We start from the raw sequence: 21,042 nt of genomic DNA, 5'->3' as shown, positions 1-21,042 counted from the left end.
TATTTTCCCTACGCATGCCACTGTCCCAGCATGCCCCCTCTTCTCCACGAGTTCCTCAACCTGAAAGCTCTCCGAAGCCCGTCCTTCTGTTTTTTTGTGATGACTTCATTACAAAGGTTCAATTGGTTAAACCATTGCCCATTGGTGATTGAACCCAATCTCCGCGTGGGACTGAAAGTTTCAGCCCCCTAATCACAGGGTTGGTTTCCCTGGCAACCAGCTCCCATCTTTGGGTTACCAAGGGGCTTTCCAAAAGTCACCTCATTAACATAAATTTCCAGGATTTTAGGAGCTCTGTGCTAAGAATAGGGATGGAGACCAAATATATATTTCTTATTCTAAGTCATAGTATCACACGCATACATAGCGACTCCAGACAAATCCCCTTCATCCCACGGGGTTCATTTCTTGGTTTTAGCATTTTTCCTGTCTTTTTAGGTGCCCCCAACACTTGCATTCTGGACCATTCCTTCCCAAGCTCTCTTCTCCACTCTTCCTCTCTAAACCCTGTCACTCACCAACATATTTTCTTTCCTTTTTATAATAAAAAATTTTAAACACATAAAAGTAGAATGGTACGAGAATATTACCTATCTACTAGAATTATTAACATTTTTGCTATATTTCCTTCATCTTTTTTTTGCTTAAATATTTTATTTATTTTATTATTTTTTTATTATATTATGTTAGTCACCATACAGTACATCCCTAGTTTTTGATGTAAAGTTCCATGATTCATTACTTGCTGAAGTATTTTATTTTATTTTATTTTTTTTAAAGATTTTATTTATTTATTCGACAGAGATAGAGACAGCCAGCAAAAGAGGGAACACAAGCAGGGGGAGTGGGAGAGGAAGAAGCAGGCTCATAGTGGAAGAGCCTGATATGGGGCTCAATCCCATAACGCCGGGATCACGCCCTGAGCCGAAGGCAGACGCTTAACCGCTGTGCCACCCAGGCGCCCCTGCTTAAGTGTTTTAAAGCATTCCCAAGAAATTGTGAATTTTATCTGTAAATTTTGTCTTTTTTGTGCATATGCATCACCAAAAATGGGAGATATTTTATTAAATATTCACAGTAATATTGTCACATGTTGCAAAACAAAAACCAAATAATTTGTTAGCATTATCTAATCTCCATATTCAACGTCTTTTTATGTTTGGTTTGTTAGAAGCAGGATCCACAGAAGGTCTGCATGCTCTGTTTGGTCCCCTGGGTCACTCATTCTGCCTTCTTTAATTCATTCCGCCGGGACAAGTCCTGGTCCCTGGGTTCATAGTCTTTCCTTCTTGACCCTGCGTGGGAAGAGATCTGAAGGCAACATCAAGGATTAAAGACAATCCCCATTTTGGCGGGTATTTTGATCACTCCCCATTGCATCTTCTTTTTTTTTAAAGTTTATTTGTTTATTTTTAAGTAACTTCCACACCCAACATGGGACTTGAACTCACGACCCTGAGATTAAGAGTCACGTGCTCTTTCAACTGAGCCAGCCAGGCACCCCCACCCCCTGCATCTTCTTAAGTCTAAAGCCCTGCATTTGTAGTTTAACACCCAAACTTTATTCTTTTGGTAAGGAAATATCTTGTTAGAGATGCTCTCTGAAGATTGGTATGAGGAAAATCACGATGGTGCGCATAGAATTCTTACCATCACCTGGCACGTAGACAGTACTCAAAAACTCAAAAAGTTTATGGATTCTTAATTGGCAAGGACGATATTTACAATGATTGCATCTCAGAAAGCAAGTCTTAGGATCAGCCGACCTAGGTTGGAAATCTGGGTTTTCTGCTTGGGAGCAGATGCATTATAACAGGAACACCTCTGAATCTTCCTTTCACCTAGTGTGAATCGAGAATAACATTTCCTGGCACTTTGAGGCAAAGCAATACTGTGGTTAAGACGCATATAATATTGTTGGAGCCTAAATAGGACTTCAGTAAACAGTACTATATACACCATATATGTAAAATATAAATATTATATCATTCGTTACCACCCATCTTCTTTCTCTGCCTCTCTTCATCTTCCCAGCTTTCAACTGCTACCACATGGGAATAGGAATCTATATATGTTTCCTGTGTACATGGCATAGCAGAACGAGGATTTGTTTAGGATTCTAAGTCTGGACTCACCTTTTAGTAGCAAACAGCCTCAGGCAATTCTTCCTACCGACTTGAGAACATTTATTCATTTGTAATAGGAATTCAATTTGTAATAGGAACAATCATATCTGTTGGGAGAACCTCATAAGGTCACTATAATACTCACATAGGTTCCCCGTGGCTGAGAGAGCTTTGAGAATAGTAAAAATACCTATGGAGAGACTGAGTCCAAAGCACACTGAATGGATTTTTTTTTTGCATAAATGAATGCAAATTCCAATGGTATGATTATATTCAGGAAGTCATTCATAAGTATTGTCTTTTTAAAAAATCATGTGAATCTTCCTGGATTAACTTGCTTTTCTTTGCCATTGACTCACTCCATCAGGATTTCCTATGTTTGGAAGACTAAGAACCACAAAATGCTAAAGGTAGGCTGACTCTGGGCGGTCATGTGGTAAGTGGGAGATCAGCCTGAAGCGATGGTTCCCTCTAAGTACGTGACCCCGCCACCTGTGGCAGGGGTAGGAACAGAAAGGCTCGAATTGAGCTGTTTGCATCATATGGTTTTAGCAAATTGGTTTCAAACACACAGTGAGAAGCAAGAGGAAAGAGACGGAAATGGAGAAGTAACACATCCGTGGTGGGTACTAACAGGGTTAAAGGATCACACCTGAGTCGGGTGTTAGGCAATGCTCGCAGTTTCTCTCTCTCTGTTTCTCTGACACATTGGCCTTCCCTTTTGTTTCTTTTGTGTTTTGTTTTGTTTGTTTTGTTTTTTTAGAAAGCGATTGAGAGAGAGAGAGAGGGGCGTGTTTTAGGCTGAGCACACATAGAGCCAAGATGGGTGTACCCAACGAGTGGCCGATTTAACGCCTGGTGAATTTTGAATGCTTCAGATACACTTAGTGCAATTTTAAGTATCCGTCCTTCCCACCTACCACCAGTACACACCAGTATGCTCCACTCACTTTATCTGTGTTTAATATGTTTCACCAGCTACTTGCGTCTCACCTTCATCTCCTCTATCTTCATTGGTCTGCGTCTCTTATTTTCTAGAGTCGCACTGAACATCCTTAAACAATGCAGCAAACATATATGGCGTCGTGCACTGCAGTCTTGTGTGAAACGGCCTGGACTGAGAACCTAAGCACGGGGGGGCGGGGGGCGGGGGAGAGGCAGGACTGGACATAGCCCTTCTCATTCTTTTAGTGCAGCACACCCTCCACTGTTCTGGAACCTTCTTCCTGTTCTCAGATTGAGATGAGGGGGCTTGAGGGAAGAAATGGAGACCAGCCTCTGCCATTAGAAACAGACAAGCAACTCAGCCCCACTCTGGGTCTTTTGAAATAAATTTGGAGGCCAAAGGGATATCTATGCATGGCAACCTTTGGCAGGCCACTCGATGCCGTGGGAAAAAGCCAGCTAGACCTGGGTTGAAACCCCAGCGCTTCCTTTTAGTGGAGGAACATGACCCTGGAAGAATTGCTTCACCTCCCAAAGCCTTCTTTCCCTAGCTTGTGAAACAAGAATAGAGTTGTCCAGAGAACATACTAGAAAAAGCATGTAAACTGTTAATCGTCCAGACTGGCCTTCAGCTGAGACTCAAATAAATGAGATTCTGTTGTTTTTCCACACACTTCTCACCTCTTCATTCTAGGCTTCAGACAGTCCCCAAGCTGATGACCTTCAGGGTACCCACCAGACTCCTGCTTCAATTTTGACTCAGGCTAGTAATGGGCAATGGTGCCGGGTTTGGGGCCGCCCTGGCAGTGAGGGGGTTTGCCTCTTCTGCATGGGTACCCTTGGCTGCTTCCAGCAGGGTCTGCGTGGGGGATGCTTCCTTCTGGACCAAGAGTGCTTCAAACAAGGGCAGGATAAATCGCACTCAGGGCTGACATCCTTGGCTGCCAAGGGCCAAGCTGCGGACGGCAGGCCTCCTTGTTCCTTTAGAAGCCTGCTGGGCCCCTGGGGTAAAGTTTCCTGTAAGTGTGGGTGTTCAAGTGGTTTGTTTTGGTGTTGTTTTTGATATGTGCAACTCCTTCCAGAGGCTAAGAAGTGCAAAACCCTGCCAGAAAATCATCACAGAGGAATAAATAATATCCTAACCGCATCCTGAGGCCCAGAGTCCTTCTCCACACTCTCGCCCCCCAGCGCCTCTCCTCCGCTCTCCAGCTCCAAACTTGTAGAGGTTTCGGCAAAGAGGCGTGAGGCAAAAAAATGTTCCAAAGCTGTCTTGGCTCTGCGGGGCCCGCCCATGCTGGGATGGGGAGAATTCCAAGCTAAACAGACTGCCTTATCATTCCCGACTTTCTTGGCACGAACAGCCTGTTTCCAGCCCTGAAACCTATTTTATGTAGATAATGGACAGCCAGTCACAGAGTAAACACAAGAGGAGCGTGCAGGTGCTCTGGTCCTTTGTGCTCGCCAACCAGCTGTTCTTCTCGGGGACTTGCTTTTTTGCCCCCCTGGGCACCCTGAGCTGAACAGAAATGTCGCTCTTTCTTGACCTTTTCAATAAAATAAAGCAAGGCTCTCGTGGGAGATTTCCCAAAATGAACTGTAGATTTCACTTGCAAACTATTAATCTATTTATGTCAATTTTTTGTTCTTTTTCTTTTTTTTTGTCCCCCAATCTGGATTAGGCCAAGAAACACCAGTCAAAACAAACATGTAAATCTTGACCTTTAAGAAAGTAACTACTATAGCAGAGCTATAAAAGTTACCCTGGGGAACCTCGGCGGCAGAGCTCATGCCCACGTCCTGGTGCTCTCGCTTGGCATGGGGTGCCGTAAATGCCGCCCATCCCGTGCCCCAAACCAAGGCCCAAAGCAGGGAGGTGCCAGTGCTATTTCTACTGCTCCTGGTCAAGACGTCCCACATGCTGGGGACGCTGGATGATATGTGGACGGCATGTTCTTTCTCTTTTTGGCCGAGTGTGCTGTGATCAGTGGGTCCATTTGGAGAAAGCTGAGTGCTTCTAGAATGCCTGACAGATTGCGGGAGGCACTGAAGGGAATGCATTTGAGTTTAGAAGCAGACACTTCGACAGAAGCCACTCTGAAGTTCAGTTCATGTGTCATTAGCCTGTAAGGGTTTCACTGGTTCTTGTTGAGCAAGCCTGCGCCTGAGCACTGAACTGGCTTGAACCGGCTTGACCAGAGCAAGGGGAAGATTACATGAGCCCAACACCTTGCTATTGAACCTTAGAATACCTGGGGCAGAAAGGAGCCCCTCATTCTTCCCTCCCACCTTCCCCAGCATCAGGCCATCCCTCCTCAGTCGCTGAGCCTTAGTGTTAGGAGTTAGTTGGACAGTGAGGTCGTCAGGGCCAGGGTCCCCTCCAAGAAACTCCGGCAGTCAGGACAGCTCAAATAAAGCAGCCCTGACATCTCATTTTGCAGCTTAGACTGGACAGCGCTGACATTTTGCTTTGTAGCCTTTGCAGAAAGGACTTCTGCGAAACGCCCTAAAATAAGACAATTAACCACAAAGCATTTGTCAATATCTCGGGCAAGGGGCAGTTAGGACATAAGTCCCTAGATGTTGGCAAAAAAGACCATCAGCACGTGGATTAACCTGATAGGTAGACATACATGGGACCAAGCCCTGATTGGCATGACTCAGCCCACCCTGATTGCCTAAGAAAATTCCACAAAAGAGCTCATCAAAACCCTTAAACTTAGAAACTCAGGGGACAACCTACGTGGGCCCCCCTCCTTCTCCAGGAGCTTTACACTCTTGCTCAATAAACTTTGCCTCACTGCCCACCACTCCTCATCTGGTCTACCTCTTCATTCTTTGAAGCGGCGTGACCAAGAACCGCGGGCACTAAGGGGACACAGAAATCCTGTAACATTAGAGTCTTCTAATCTTTCTAGAATAGCAAGGCACCTGGGCTTCCCAAGCATCGTGCTGCTGCTGATAAAAGCAGGTGGCCCTACAACGTCCTCGCACTTAAAGGTCAACTATGGGAAACTGGGAAACGCACACAGCATTGTTTTGGCTGCATAAGAAATTCAGTATCACACATACTGTGTGCTCTTCAGAGCACGGTAGTTAGAAGCTCTTACTCGAGATCTTATTTGATCCTAATTAATGATAGCTTCTGCTACTATAAGTGGCTGTGGTTTATGCAACACTTCAGATTATTTCCTTCAGGACAAATTTATGAAGCAGGCGGAATTAGGCCCCCTCCGCAGGTGAATTAACTTGGTCTCAGTGAATTTATGTGACTTACCCAAAGTAATATGCCATCAGCAGCAACACCGAACGCCAATGTTAACCTCTTATGTCTAAATCCAGTGCTTTTTCCAGCAGGCTGGGAGCTCAGCAGGCTAGGGGCCACCATTCACGTGCTGGAGAGGAGAGCCCTGAGCAGGGATGAAATCATGTTGCCCGCAAAAAGTCATTTGTGACAGAGTCTAAGAAGCCACTTTTCCTGACTCCTCATCCAGTGCTCTCTCCAGGTCCCCAGGAAGCTGCGAGGGGGAATAAGGGAGGATTGGAGAGAGTTTGTGATCATAGGAAAAGAAATCCAGTCTGTGAATCCTATCGTCCAGGCAGACTGCAAATTTGTAGCGTGTATGTATCATCAGGAGGCATAAAATAAAATAGTGGCAAAAACTGTCTACTACTCGTCTGTTTCATTTATGAAATCTATTGCCCAACTATCCTTTTGTATTATTGCAGTATTTGTATGTGGAATGTGTCGACCCTGGGAAAGCAGTAATTTTGTATTCAAGACATGATGGGTAATTATATACAGGAGTTGCCCTTGAATTTCCTATCCACTGACAGAAGTGATGGAGTCGTCACAGCCTTTCCATGAAACACATTTGTTTTCCTTTCCAATTAGAGTCTTATGAACAAGATTCAAGGGTCGCTCTAGACGGACACAGAAAGCGGTGACTCTGGAATTAGTTCTGTCACATGCAGGAGGGACTTGCCTCCCTTGCTGTCAATGTGCGTTCAGATGGAAAAGTGTATGTATAGGAGACGTAGCGACTCTGGGTGACAAGACCTGCTTGATGGGGATGCTGCGTGTTAGGTCTGCTTGGACTTCCTCCAAGCGGGCTTGCCCAATGCAATACCACGAGGCAGCTCATTTCCAAGGCCTGGACCCCAACTTCCCAGGCCAGGTCTAGAATGCCTGCTCTGGAGTTTCTCTGACACTTCCCTTATTGTATTATATGGCCTCCGGATTCTTCTTTCAAAACCTTGGATGTCCATTTTCGTCCTGATTTCTACTCTAAGGCACTAGCACGGGTGCCTGGCACCTGCAGGGACTGATACAAAGCTATTGAACAAATGCACAGAGTAATGACACAGGAACCTTAAGCATGGCATTATAATGATGGTCTGTGTCGCCAGAGATCAGACATTTCCGTGTCCACTCAAAAGGCAGTCCAACCTGAAGGACTGTAGTGTTTAATTCTCTTGGCAAAATGAAATAGCCCTTTGCTTGTTGATAGACTTGCTCTTGGACCAAACTTAAATGTTCTGAGCTTTGCTTGGTAAAGTTTGGGTACAAGGAAAAAAAAATTCTGAAAGCATCCTCGTACATGAACTCCTTGCAGGGTTGCCAAGATCTTCTTCCTGTTGGAGCCTGGTTCTGTGGTGTGGAGTCAGGTCACCTGCCCAAAGGACATCATTCCCCAACAACCCCAGTGGGAATCTCCATGCACTCTTGTCCCCTGACCCCTCGTATGTTGTGCTTTCTGCCAGGAATGCCCTTTCTTGGCCTGGAAAACTCCTACACACATATTTGGTAACCCTGAACAATGCCACCTCTTCTTTCTTCCCCCAATTTAAAAAATTCCTCCCTCCCTTCCTACCTTTGACTGGTATCCATTATAGCATTCTTTTTATGTAATCACTATTGTATTGGTCACTATTAACTGGAATTACTAGAAATCTTTGACTGGATCTCTTTAAGGGCAGGGCCTGGATTTTATTAATCTTGGTATCCTCCAAGGGATAGAAAATGTCCAGTACAGATTAAATACAAACAAAACCTTTGTTCGATATGCAATTGACAGACCGAATGAATGAAAGATAGAAGTAGAATGACTATTATGTACTTTTGATTTAGGAAAAAAGATGACAGGGTTTACCCACAATTTTAGATCAATGGACATTCCTAGCATGATCGACAGGGTAACAAGCTTCTGGAATATCAGCAGCCCAGTTCAGTTGCTGGCAAATACTGGGAGTTCAGTGAGGTTTTGTTGACTGAATGGGATAAATGCATGAACAAATGGTCTGAGATGCACCCGCAAATCGGTAGGTTGACCTTTGGCTTCATTCGGTCATTCATGTAGCTTACGTTTAGCCATCTTTTTTTAAATATGCCTTCCCCTATGCATTTCTTTTCCCTGCCTTTGTCTAATTCCTAAGCTTTGGGGACACTAATTCTTAAGGTATTGTGAAAGGTGATCCAGGGAAGTTTAGAAACTTTGTGAAATAATGGCATACCAAGCAAAGGCTCACTGGTTATTTTTAAATCTGACTTTCCTTCCTTGGGTTTCTAGCATCCGAGATCATTAAAAATAGATAGCACTGTAGACCATTTTAAACACCTACCTTACATTATTTCCACCATTAATTTTGCTTGTTCCTCCCGTGGTTCTCTGAGGTTGAAGACAGAAACCTCAAGGTCACTTTCAATATCAGACAGTTTCCCTGCTCAGGCTCCATCTTCCTACTAATAGGTGACTTTATTCTCACCTTCTGCACCTTCTCGTGAAAAGATGGTTTGCAGGATTGTATCTTATACTCAGAATTTGGGGTTCCTCCCATTTGAAGCTCTGAGCTGTGCATACCGGCTGGAGTATCATTTTGATTTAAAACGTGATGCGAATTCTCAACTAGGTGATCTAGCTGTCTGGGGATGAGATCAGATTCAAGCCTTCTATTGGCATTAGCGTTTCCACGTCAACTCGATGGCAGAACGAGTCTCTCCTCCGAGCCTAATATTCTCTCCCTTTAGTGATCCATCTGGGACCGGACTGAAAATCGGTCCTCCCCGAGCACCAATGCAGCTCAGATCACATTCCCCACTTCTCACTTCCTCACCCACTTTGATTTGGTTTCCTCACGGCATTTATGCCCACGCACGCTTTTCTTTCTCAATTGTAAGTTTCCGTGAGACAAGGACTTCCTCATTTATCTTCTTCTCCCTACCCCAAAGCCTACCATGGTGTGTGATAAATGTCTACTGAGTGGACACAGACTTTCTCAAAAGGATGAAAGACTCCCCCAAAAGTACCAAAGGCAGAAGACTAGGGGAATGTTGACATTTTTATTCTGCGTGAGTCATGTCAATACCCATGACTGGAGGCTTTCCCTTTTCCCTTCCTTCAACTTTCCTTTTTCCTGGTTTGCGCCCTCGGTGTATGCTTGTTAAAATAATGAAAATGTTGACTGGCTGCATCATTGATCGAATCTCAGGGAGGGAGGAAACCATCCTCCGAGGGCCTGGCTCTGCTTTCAAAGGCACCAGCCCCAGACCGCTGGTGCAGGGCCCCCGATGCAAGGCTGGCTGAGTGCTGGACAGGCTGCAAAGGCACATGCTTTCCGTTGTGCTCTGAAACAGTGTCTGAAATCAATACCCATCGCACAGAACGTGGTGGAGGACAGGAGGCTTGCAGGGCTGCTTCTGACATTTCAAGAGCGTCGTGCCTGTCCCCAGGGGTGGTCAGGCCTCATGCAAGCCCAATGTGGTGTTGGGGGGGCGGGAACCTGAGCTGTTCTCTTTGGGAATCCTAGAGTAGTTTTTGATCTGCCCAAGACGGCCGGAGGACAGGACGCTCTTGGCTTGTGTTTTGTTCTAGGAGGGCTTATTTTAATTTATTGTAGGATTGATTCGTAGGGCTGAAGTTACAAAAAGAGTGATGCATTTTGCTGCTGGGCAAGAGAAAAAAAGCAAAACGGGCTGCTCTTGGTAGATCGCTAGGGCGGAGCCACGAAAGAAGCGGGTGTCTGTCCTCACTAGTGATCAAGGATGCCAGGGGGCGAGGACACCGATGACGTCCTGGTGTGCTTTCCTTGAGACAGCAGTGCACGGCGTCCATGCTCCTCAGCATTACAGCCTTTCTCCAATGTTGTCACATCAAAGTTTTTTTATTGGAGTTAAAATAGATGTGTCCCCATTTTAAACAAGGTATACATAAGGCGCATGAATACTTATGAGGTAGCGAGCTATTGTTGGCACTTCTCACGGGCCACTTAGCATCAGGTTTCCCTTGTGGGTTTTGGGAACTCCCTTTTCTCCCTGATCCCTTTCCCCTGCAACTCCCAGCACCCCCAATTATTCATCTGGTGTGTCCTGAGGCTGACAGTTCTAGACTACGGTAACAGGGCATCCTAACTGGTCTTTCTGACCCCAAATTCTTCTGCCTTCTCTACTTTCAGCATCTCCTGTGCTTTCAGAATGTTTGTTCTAACACAGACAGGACCATTTCTTCCCAGTTTTGCTCTCTAATGCCTTTCATTATCATCTGCAGAGTATTTCCAAAAACATTTGAATGGATCATTGCATTTTTGCCTCAGCCCACATGGCAAGCCCTGTCTCTGGCCTCTCTTTTCCACAGATTTCTTTTCTAGGATGTAAGACAGCGTGTCCCATCCCAGACATTATTGTACTGTTAGCTCACTCGTAGGCCAACTCCTCTCCATCAGTAAGATGCTGCTCAAATGCCGTTTCATTTCTGAAACTCTTCATGCCTCCTTGGCACGAAGAATGAGTCATTCTACCCCTTTCTGATCCAATAATGCTTCACGTACCTTAATAGTAACACTTATCATTTATAGTGCTATTTAGATATTATTCATAATAGTCATTATATAATCCATATTATAGAATACGAAGAAAACATGTTTACTGGTATAAAAATAAATTTATATACTAATAAATATAAAATTAATACAATATAATTATAAATATAAAATATATTTATAAATGTAGTTTATTTATATATTTATTTATCAAATCATAGTGCAGGTTTGCTGTGAATATTTATTTTCATAAAATCATCCATAATAAGCTGCAAAGGCAGGAACTCCACGTTAATTCACGTTTGACTTTTTTGTGCCCATCTGTGCCTACTGGTTGTCTAGTAGGGGCTTTGAGAAAAGTCTGGATTGGATCTTCAAATTTGAGGGACATGTGTTCCTTGGGTTTGACCATTCATGAATATGACATAGTGACATACTGATATTTATTGGTTATTGCTACTGCCTTGGGGGTTGGGTACAGATAGTGAGCCATCTTAGAATCAGATCCCATTGGATCCTAGAATTAAAAGTTTCCTAATAGGCTTCTAGATCTTTGTACTTTTTTTTGGTTTAGAACAGTGCTTCTTAAATTTTTTGTTGCCAAATATTCGGGGCCCTGATGCATGCATAATTCTGAAAATTATATTAATAAAGTGCCCATGGACTTCCGAAAGTATATACAAGAAATAGACTTACTTAGACATCTCTGATGGAGAAACTTTTAGAAGGAAGACTCCATCTTGATTTTTCTGCTTGGTGACTTGTCTATGGGGAAAAGAGGCTTATTTATGGAGAAGTCAAGTTTCATGAGCTGTATTTTTATTACCAGCCTGAGACTGCTTTGTGTGGTGCTGAAAACAGCATGGTCCTCAGGTGGTCATATGTTTTCATAGGACTGGTGTAATTCATAGCTTCTGTGCTAACTTAGAGGCAAGAGAAACCCACACGCATTATCCATATGTCCTGAGGCATAATTCGTGATGGATAGGCTCACAGACTATGGAGTCACAATGCCTGGATTCCAGTCCTGGCTCTAAGAAGGGGTGTGACCTTGGGCAAGTTACTCTCTTCTTCAACTTTCTTATCTGTAACATGGGAATAATAAAAATTGCCATGGGAGATAAGATCAGAATATGACACATCATAGAGCCTTGAAAGATTTATGTAGAAAGCTTGGTTTGGTGCCTCGGGCAGCCTGAAAAAATGAGCTCTGTAGCATGATTATTTTTATTTGGCGCTCTCTGCATTGAGTTGGCTCTTCTAGACTTGGTATTGATGTATTTTTCATACATTTGGTAAGTGTTAATATTCGGTGGAAGGGGATGTGGGATTTTGAATGTCTAACATTGCCATTCTTTAAGATAACGCACTTCCCACCAGCCAAATGATTTTAGGATGTGAAGTATCAGGAGGAAAAAAAAAAAAAAAAGTCAGCCAGCCACTTAGAGACCAAAGCTGCCAAATTTGAAGAAGTTAGGATTCAAAGTTTATTTCTTATGAGACTATTGTTTGATTCTTCTGTATTTTCCTAAAGCACAAACATAACTACATACATGAGTAAGCAATCGGTATCCTAATTTTTTCACTTTTTCTTTACCTCTGGAATTGTTCCGTCGACAACAGGAGGCAAAAACAAATTCTGGTCTTAGTTCTTATACGATGTTAGAGAAACCGACTGAAAAAACATATTTGAATTGATTATTGGAACACTTTCGAATATATATCATAGGAACTACTGCTTTCATGTACAATGTCTCAAACTTCGTGCATTTCCTAAGTATGTGACACAGGTCTTATTACTTGATTTTAGAGATAAGGAAATTAAGGCCTGGAGAAGTTATAAAATGGTCATTTTAAAAAAGATACTTTTTCTATTGAATTACTATTAAGTTGGTCTTTTTTTTTTTTCTGGTTTTACTGATTTCAGGTGAAAAGGATGAGGTAAGTTTGAGTCACTGACATGGTGGGTGAGTTTTCTTATTCGAAGATCATAGATTTTTACAGCCTGCTTCGTCCGGAGAAACATTCCTTCGCATCTTGCTCTTTGTTTAAAACAGAAATCCTCGTGTTGAATGCTTCTGATTTGGCTTCAGAGCAACCACATGCCCTTCAGAAATATCGAGGAAGGAGAAACCTGACTGCCTGGCAAATGGCCTCCACTTCTCATCCCAAACAGACCTCTGACTGAGGCCGTACCAAAGTCTGATCTATGTTCCTGACTGTTCCCCGTTTAGTGGGGTTTAGGGATGATCTCTGTGGAATGAGATGAACAATAGCATTTGCTTAAATATTATTGATGCTTTTTACATTTTGTTGTCAGTAAAGGATTTGCAAAGGTAGCTTTCTATAACGGAGTCAGAAGCATTTTTAATCTGTGTGTGGTTCTCAGGGGTCACTTTGGCGTCCCAGGGGACAGTGGACAATGTTTGGGGACGTTTTCGGTTTTCCCAACTAGCGCTTGCTGCTGGCACGTAGCGCGTGGAGGTCAGGGTGCTGCTAAACATCGCACAGTGTAGAGGACAGGACCCCCCCACTCCCCCTGCCCCCCTCCCCCCACCGACAGGAGATTTTTCTGGCCCCAGAATGTCAGTAGTGCCAAGAAACCCCAGGTGAAATTCATCTGCCTCAAAATCTCTCCTCCGTTTCTGATCTGAACCTATTTGAAAGTATCTCTCCCTTTCCGCACAAGCAGAGTTAATGTGGTGCTGAATTCTGTGGCTTTGTCTCGACTCCCACGTCTGAGGATGGTCAATGCCTCGGATTCTTTCCTCGCTGTCAGTTATCGACTTTCCCTCAGCCTCTGGTATCCGAGCTCTTGTTGTGGGGGAATGCTCACGGGAGAGATTGAACCCTCTCCCACCTCTCTGAAATGTGCCTTTAATTAGATAGAAGGAAATCATCTAATCAAATAAATTTAACACCAGGCCAATGAAGAGATTAAGGAGACAGAAATAGATGATCTAGCTGATAAGGATTAGAAATATGACTTGAATATGTTTGAGGAAATAATTTATTTATGGGGTGGATAGATTCCTCTCAAATCATTTAAACATATGACTGTTACATTCCTAAGACTAAAAATCCTCCATTTACCTGCCAAACATTCAGGGTGTTTCCCCTGGCATTCCACTCCTAAGTGGAATACAGATGCTTTTGTGTTTTTTTTGGGTCAAATTTGAATCTGACTTCCCAGACCTCGTCTGTATGCATGCATTAATTAGCAAATTAATTTTTAAACCATGTTTTTTGTGCCCTATGTATTTCAGCATTCTGTTAGCCCTTGAGCACTGCAAGTGTGAACAGAAGATAGCTCTTGTACTTGAGAAACTGATGAAGTCTCGTGGAAAAGAAAGATTTTGAAGCAAATATTTACAGTTAATGGGGTCAGTGCTATTCAAAGAGAAATGCAAAGCACTCTGGGAACACACAGTACAGATTCTGTTTAGGGAACTGTGAAAAATTTCATGCCCAAGGTAACAAATGAGTTGGGAGTTGAAGAATAAGGAGGAAATTTTCAGGCAGAGGAGTGACAGACAGAGGCAAGAAGATATGAAAGAGTGTGGATTCGAGAGACCGTGGCAGGAATGTGATGTGAATAGGGATGGATGGCAGGAATTGGAGGCGGATTTTATCCTCCAAAATACGGTGATCTCTTTAGAGGAAGGAGTTCTGCTTTGTTCTTTTTTGTATCCCCGGTGCCTATGACAGTGCCAGCCATATGCCATCTCACCAACATCAGAATCGACACTGACAGCAGCAAGGGATTGCAGATTGTGCGCTCCGAGTCTCTAAGCAGAGAAATAATATGATGAGCCTTGGAGGTACTGGGGAAGGGTAGGTAAGAACAGAAGTAGGAAGTCTGGTCATAAGGAAACCCTGACCTGGGCAAGTAGTGATAAAAACCATGGCAGAAAGAAAGAAGAGAAGAGGAAGGATTCTACAGATTCTTGGTAGGAAAATCTAATAGAACTTGGTAAATAAAAGAAATTGAAGCCCGATGTAAGGGGTAGTTGGAGATGTCATCATTCGTAGCCGACACAGAGTATACCTTGGGACATCTTACGTTCATAACGTCGTATTTGAGATAGCACCTTTAGTGCCATGGATAAGCAGTGCTGTGGTTAAGAGATACTGGTGTATCTATTTGCTGTTCATAAATCTGTACACAGAACCAGGTTCTCTTATGTCTGCTCTGTAGGACCGGTCAATTGTGATCAGTACAATACTAAAAAAGACATGGGAGAGTTTTGATGTCACTGCTCCCAGAAGGAAGGCTGTCTGTATTGACTGTGTTAATAATAAAGAGGTTAGATTCAGGCATGGGGTGGTTAATCTGCCACTCAGACCCACTGACGAAGGGTCTGAGTTTTATGGGGTGGGTGAATGGCACTCAGTGACCAAGGTAGGGACATTACACAACTGGGTGGCTTGTAACTAACCATTCGGTTTGTAGTTACTGGAGTTTTCTATGAGCAGTCTAGGCTGGTCTAGTTCATGTTTAACTACTACTTCATCCTAAGAAAGGATTTAAGCCGTTTTTGGAATATAATAATACAACAACAGCCGATTAAATGGGGATCATGGGAAAATAAAATGAAGGTTCTTGGTGCGTATCTCAAAGACTCGTCATTGAATACCATAAATGTTGGCATAGAAAAGTCCTGAGGGCCTGCTTCCGAGATTCCTGGGCTGAAGGTGATACTAGATGTGGCTCTGACCTGGAGACTACTTACTTATGATGCCCTCGGGACCGTTCATTCTTTGTCTGCTGATACATGGCCCGGAGGTTGGGATTTGCAGAATTCTCCCAGGTCATCATTTCCAAATGGCTTCATGTTGGAAGATGTGTTGAAGGACAGTAACAACTAAGAAAGCATAGGCACAGGGTGTGCTGGGTCAGTCAACCCAGTTCTGGGTTTTATTGTTGTATCAGGACTCTGGGTCAGAGTCAAACTGTCCTGCTATTCCAAAGCATGGCACTGCAGGCATGAACCAGGTTCCTATTTATAGAGAGGCAGTTTATCCCAGTGGTTAGAGACACAAACTATAAGCAAACTAAGACAGGTTGAATCACGGCTGCACTACTTTACTAGTTAAGTTTTCTTAGTTTTCTTAGTTAAGACATGGGATTTCATCAGCTCAAAGATAGGCTTTCCATGTTATACCTCAATGGAAATTTACAGAAGAATGTAGTGTAGAATGAAAACACTTAAAATGGCTAGTTTTAACACAAATTAATGCTAGAAAGTGTATATACATTTCCATACACCCATGGTCCAACAGTTCGATTCACTGACAGTGCCCAGGAATGATTAAATATCATTTGAAAAGCACGCCATAAGTAATGAAGACACAATAAGAGGCTTCATCAATCACTCTTACTTTAGAAATGTTAACTATTGGCCTGATGTAAGACAAAGGGGTCTTGGGGAAACTTAGGTAAAAGTATCAACTGGAGGAAGGAGTGAATTAGGAATGGGAGTAAAGGGGAAAGCAGAATGGTAGAGGACCCATATCCACGTCTTCCAACTTCTTGGCATCCAGAAAGGTAGATGCAGATGGAAGGTGATGAATTTCATTTGATTCAGGCTGAAGACTATTTCCTTTTGAGCATTTTTTTGAGAAGGAAAAATAATGAATGTAGCTTCAACCTCTTTTTACTATGAGTGTTAGCCACCCTGGGCTAATACTTTAAAAATATATTCTACCAATATATTTTATTCTCCATAAATGATGCTGTCCCACGGGCAACTCATTTACCCAAAACAGTAATTTTTTTTAGGGTGCACTTAGACCGAGGAGATCAGTGCTCACTTTCAAGTTTTCAGAACAGATTTTCTTGAGTCTTCGTTGAAAGCTAGTGTTTGTTGAAAGAGAAAATAGTTATCTAAATCCCATTCATATTCCCGGTGAATGGATAAGACAGTACAAAGAGGAGCAAATGTAAGGTTTAAGGGTGTGTCCTGTTAGATGGGAATGGTAGAAAGTTCTTCTACATGGAAAGGAGGAGCTGAGCCAGAGGCAACAAGAATCAGGGGTGAAATGCTTATGGTGTCACTCAAAGGGACCTAGTGACTCTGTCACCTGGAGAAGGTGGGGCCGATAAGGAAGTAAGACTGAAGAGGGAAGTCAAGGGAAAGGATTGGGGGAACAGAAGGCACTGTTCTACCTCTGTGCCCTTCCTCCTCGTGGATTTCTGGGGGACCGTCTAGCAGAATGCCCCAGACCAAGATGATGATGAGGGGGGTCGATGAGTACGAATGGTTTTGTGTAAGTAAGGTGGAGAGAATCTGAACTCATCCCCATGACCTGAGATCCTCTGGGGTAAGGGACCCGTAAGATAGTGGAGAACTAAGATCCTGCATCTTCAATAAATATAAACAGTATGAATTCCAAACAAGTGTTGGTGGCATAACTTAGATCATCTGAACTGACTGCTTTCCCGGCTATTATGAGGATTAGCTTAGACACTATGTGTGTAGGTGTCAGGATTACTTTAGGTCCCGTACAGTCTAGAGTAGAGCAAGTAGTCAATAAATGGTATCTAATGTTGTTGTTACTAATGGAGAATGGGCATTGGTTAGCAGGTGGTGGTTGATTTGGAAAGTACCAGTGTAGTTACTCTGGGGATTTCAGCCAAAAAAGTATGAAAGATATCTTAGGTTAAGAGCAATTCTGGCTTGGTTGGCCATAGGTGAATAAGAGGGGGGGAGTGTGAGGGAAGGTCTGTATGGAATAAAGGTAGTGATGTCTTCATGGACGCACCCATGAGGGTAAACATGGCATCAAACCCAGAGACAGGCCAGGCTAGTGTAAACTTATGGGCCTAATACACCCTGGACTGGCCCCAACTTGTCATATAATGGCATGTCGAGGTTTGGTGGGACTGTGCTTTGGGAAAAGTTCTGGAGAGGGGGGATGGACAGATGAAGCTGATTCTCTTGCAAGGAGGGATTTGTGGGTCAAAGAAGCATGTTCGATGGAGTGAGGATAAAACTGTCTTTGAGGGGAGAGACAATATTTACTCAGTCTTCTGACTCCCCAAATCTCACAGAGTGCCTGTCCGTATTAGGTCTTCATTGGGCCCTCAATTAATGATTATTGCAAGAATGGCTATGGATGCTGGTGAGTGGGCCTCATGCAGCAGAGCAGGGCAGAGGGTGGCTTGGCAATGTTAGCCGTGGTGGCTGTTCAAACCTCATGGAATGGGGTATACCCAGAGGATTTCCCCTTTAAAACAAGAGTCAGGAGACCAAATAGAGGCTCCAGCCCTTTGTCACTATGTGACGTACCATGTTCGTGTTGCGTGAATAAGGAACTTGAAGGATGCTGGGGATTTACCCCAAAATTCAGCAGTGATCTTTAATGTACTTCTTGCTACAGGGCTCAGTTCTGCAGAATGAAATCCCGACATCTGACCGTGTGAGCTAACAGATGTGATTTTTAAAACAAACTGAGAGATTTCAGAGCCTCCCTGAGAATCAAAGAAGAATGTCTTTAAAGGGAAAGAGTCATTCCTAGCACATGAGTCCTCTTACTGCCTGGCACCAGGTCAGTGCCAGGAGGGGAGGGGGTAGGTCCTCAATACATGTTAGCTGAATTTCAATTATTTAATAGATAATTCTGTAGTATCTGGTGTGTGCTGGGTTACTTCAATGGGGGGGGGGGCTTAGGGTCTGGTGGGGGAGCCGGGCAAATAAACAGATAAAGTCTGTGTGACATGATACATGTTATGACAGAGCAATAAACAGGGTTTGATGAGAACAGAGGTCTTCTTCCGTATCCCAGACCATCAGATGGTGGCTTGTGGCTGAATGCCACCAGCACGGGTCTTTTATCTGATTCTCTCAGCGTTGGCCAACTCAGCACGGAAGAACATTTTTTTAATCTATTGTGGGTATGTGCAGATTAGTACTCTTTTCTTGTGAAAATATGAATTACTGAATTTTCCTGAAAATTCAGAAGGTCTGGCACCCCTGGGCCCACATTTCCATATGGCAGGGATTTGGGGGCCTAATGATGGAGGCTCTATTCGGGCGGGGCAGCTGTTCCCCAAGTTATTCCCCACTGGCCCCTCAGCACTGTGGCTGCTGCTGGCCACCACTAGCAATCAAGCTTCCAGCACTCTTTCCTTGTCATAAAGTTACGAGGGAGTTGAAATATTTCCTTTATCCGTCTCCATCTAACCTGGAACAATGGAAGATACATTGAGAGGGCACCATGTTATGAGCAAGAAAAGGAGAGAGCAAATTTCTCTGTAGATATGACCCACACCTGTTGGGCAAACCAATCACGTCTGTGCAAAGGGGCATCACCATCGAAGACATTCTGGGGAAATAATCACATCAAGAACCACGGGCTGAACTAAAAATAAAATTTCTAGAATTTCAACAGGTTTTACATTTGAATGAAAATAAGGATGCTGTGGAATTCAGTGAGAATGGAACAACTTCCTGGGCCCTGAAGCTTTTAAGAGAGAGCCGGTTCATAGACGAGGTATGGCATGTCTTGCGTCACGAACAAATGTAAACGTGGGTGACTAGCCATATTGCCACTAGTGTGTTGGATGTGTGAGAACCGGGACCAACTTCATGGGCACGGCTCCATGCTTAGGGCTGAATGCTCTATGGCTGCTATCTCAAAATTCTGCAGAATTTCATCTTTGAACTTATGATTCGTAAATGAAGTCTGAAGGGCCAATGAAGCATGGAGCTTCAACTCATGGGCAGTTCTATGTCCAGTGCCTTGCTGCCTCCACCCCTGGAAAGGATTCTTGGTCACCTACTTCCCCACCTCCTGGTGCCCCGGGCCTTGTCTGGCACTCCTCCTATCCCCACCTCATGACTACCGCCACCTGCTACTTCTAGTAGGAACCTAAGCACGGATGTGGGGAGGGTCAGGGTTGGACATGCATGTCTTAGAGCATCTTGGAGCAGGGTGTGGTGGTGGCTGTCTCCACCCTGGGCTGGCAGGGCCAGGGTGCTTTTGGTGGGTGACGTGGCAAAAGAGAGGGTCTCATGTACCCCCGGTCTGGCTACCTAGTAGGTTGTGGCCTACAGATTGCAATAGCCCTGGTTCTTGCCCATCTCCCAAGAGTTGGAATGGTAGGCTTCTGGGAAGAGACGGTGCATGGCTCAGCTTCCTCTTTCATGGCGGGGGCACGGCGTGCTGGTGCAGCAGCTTACGGGAGGGGAATCTTGGCAATCGGTGGATCATGCACATGGAGTCATGAGGAGGGAGAGTCTATTTTGATTGCCCCCTCTTCACCCTGTTGAAGTCATGGTGGGGAGAGAGTCCCACCCTGGGATTATGGGGCTGGATGAACACATGACATGGGACAGATGAGACGGACAGCAGTTTATGAATCCCATATACTCACAGCTCTGGGGAGAAGAAATCACATACCACCCAGGGCCACCCAGAGGTTGGATGTAGGAACAGAGTGAACAAGCAGGAGCTCAGAGAGGCAGGCTTTGTAGTAACAAAAGGTAGAGATGATCCTGGTTCCCCCAGGAGGATGGGATTGGCTTATTTGAACACTTCAGTGGGCTGGCGGGAAACAGAGACCCACTACTTAGGAATAAGCAGGTGCTATGCCTGGACCCATGATAAAGAAAGATGTTTGGCCAGGAGACCTTATCTGCAGGAGCAGAGGATGGGCGGAATCTGGGGTCAGGCCGTCTGAGGCCCTCCTGGTTTCGGGTGTCAAGGCAGCACGTGGCCGCGAACCTTGATTTGAAGTCTCACACACCACGGGATCCGTGCTCACCACACGAGTGTCCCTGTGCTGAGGAAATGCAACACTAGATAACAAATGGAAAACATCTGGCCGAATAGGAGGAATTGGGGGTGGGAGAGAGAGAGAGAGATGGAGAGAGAGAGACTGAGGAAGAAGGAAAGACCTTTATAGTTTAGTACCTTTCATACCACTTTTCTTCTGCTTTATGAGCGAGGGGCTGGCTTTCTTATTTTGCGCCGGACTGTACAAATTATGCGGCCTGTCCCGCTGAGACTTTAAAGGATAGGTTGTGTGAACTGGTTTCCCTGGGACGCGGGTGTCACTTCTGTTACGTCTTTGACCCGGCAAGTCTTGAGCTTGGGGCCGTAACACATAGGATGCATCTTGAAATGAGCTGTGAGACGTGCAGTCATGGTCCCC

The sequence above is a fragment of the Ursus arctos genome, unplaced genomic scaffold, assembly GCF_023065955.2.
Source record: "Ursus arctos isolate Adak ecotype North America unplaced genomic scaffold, UrsArc2.0 scaffold_28, whole genome shotgun sequence".
Lineage (NCBI taxonomy): Eukaryota > Metazoa > Chordata > Mammalia > Carnivora > Ursidae > Ursus > Ursus arctos.
Note: the sequence above shows the minus strand (reverse complement) of the source record.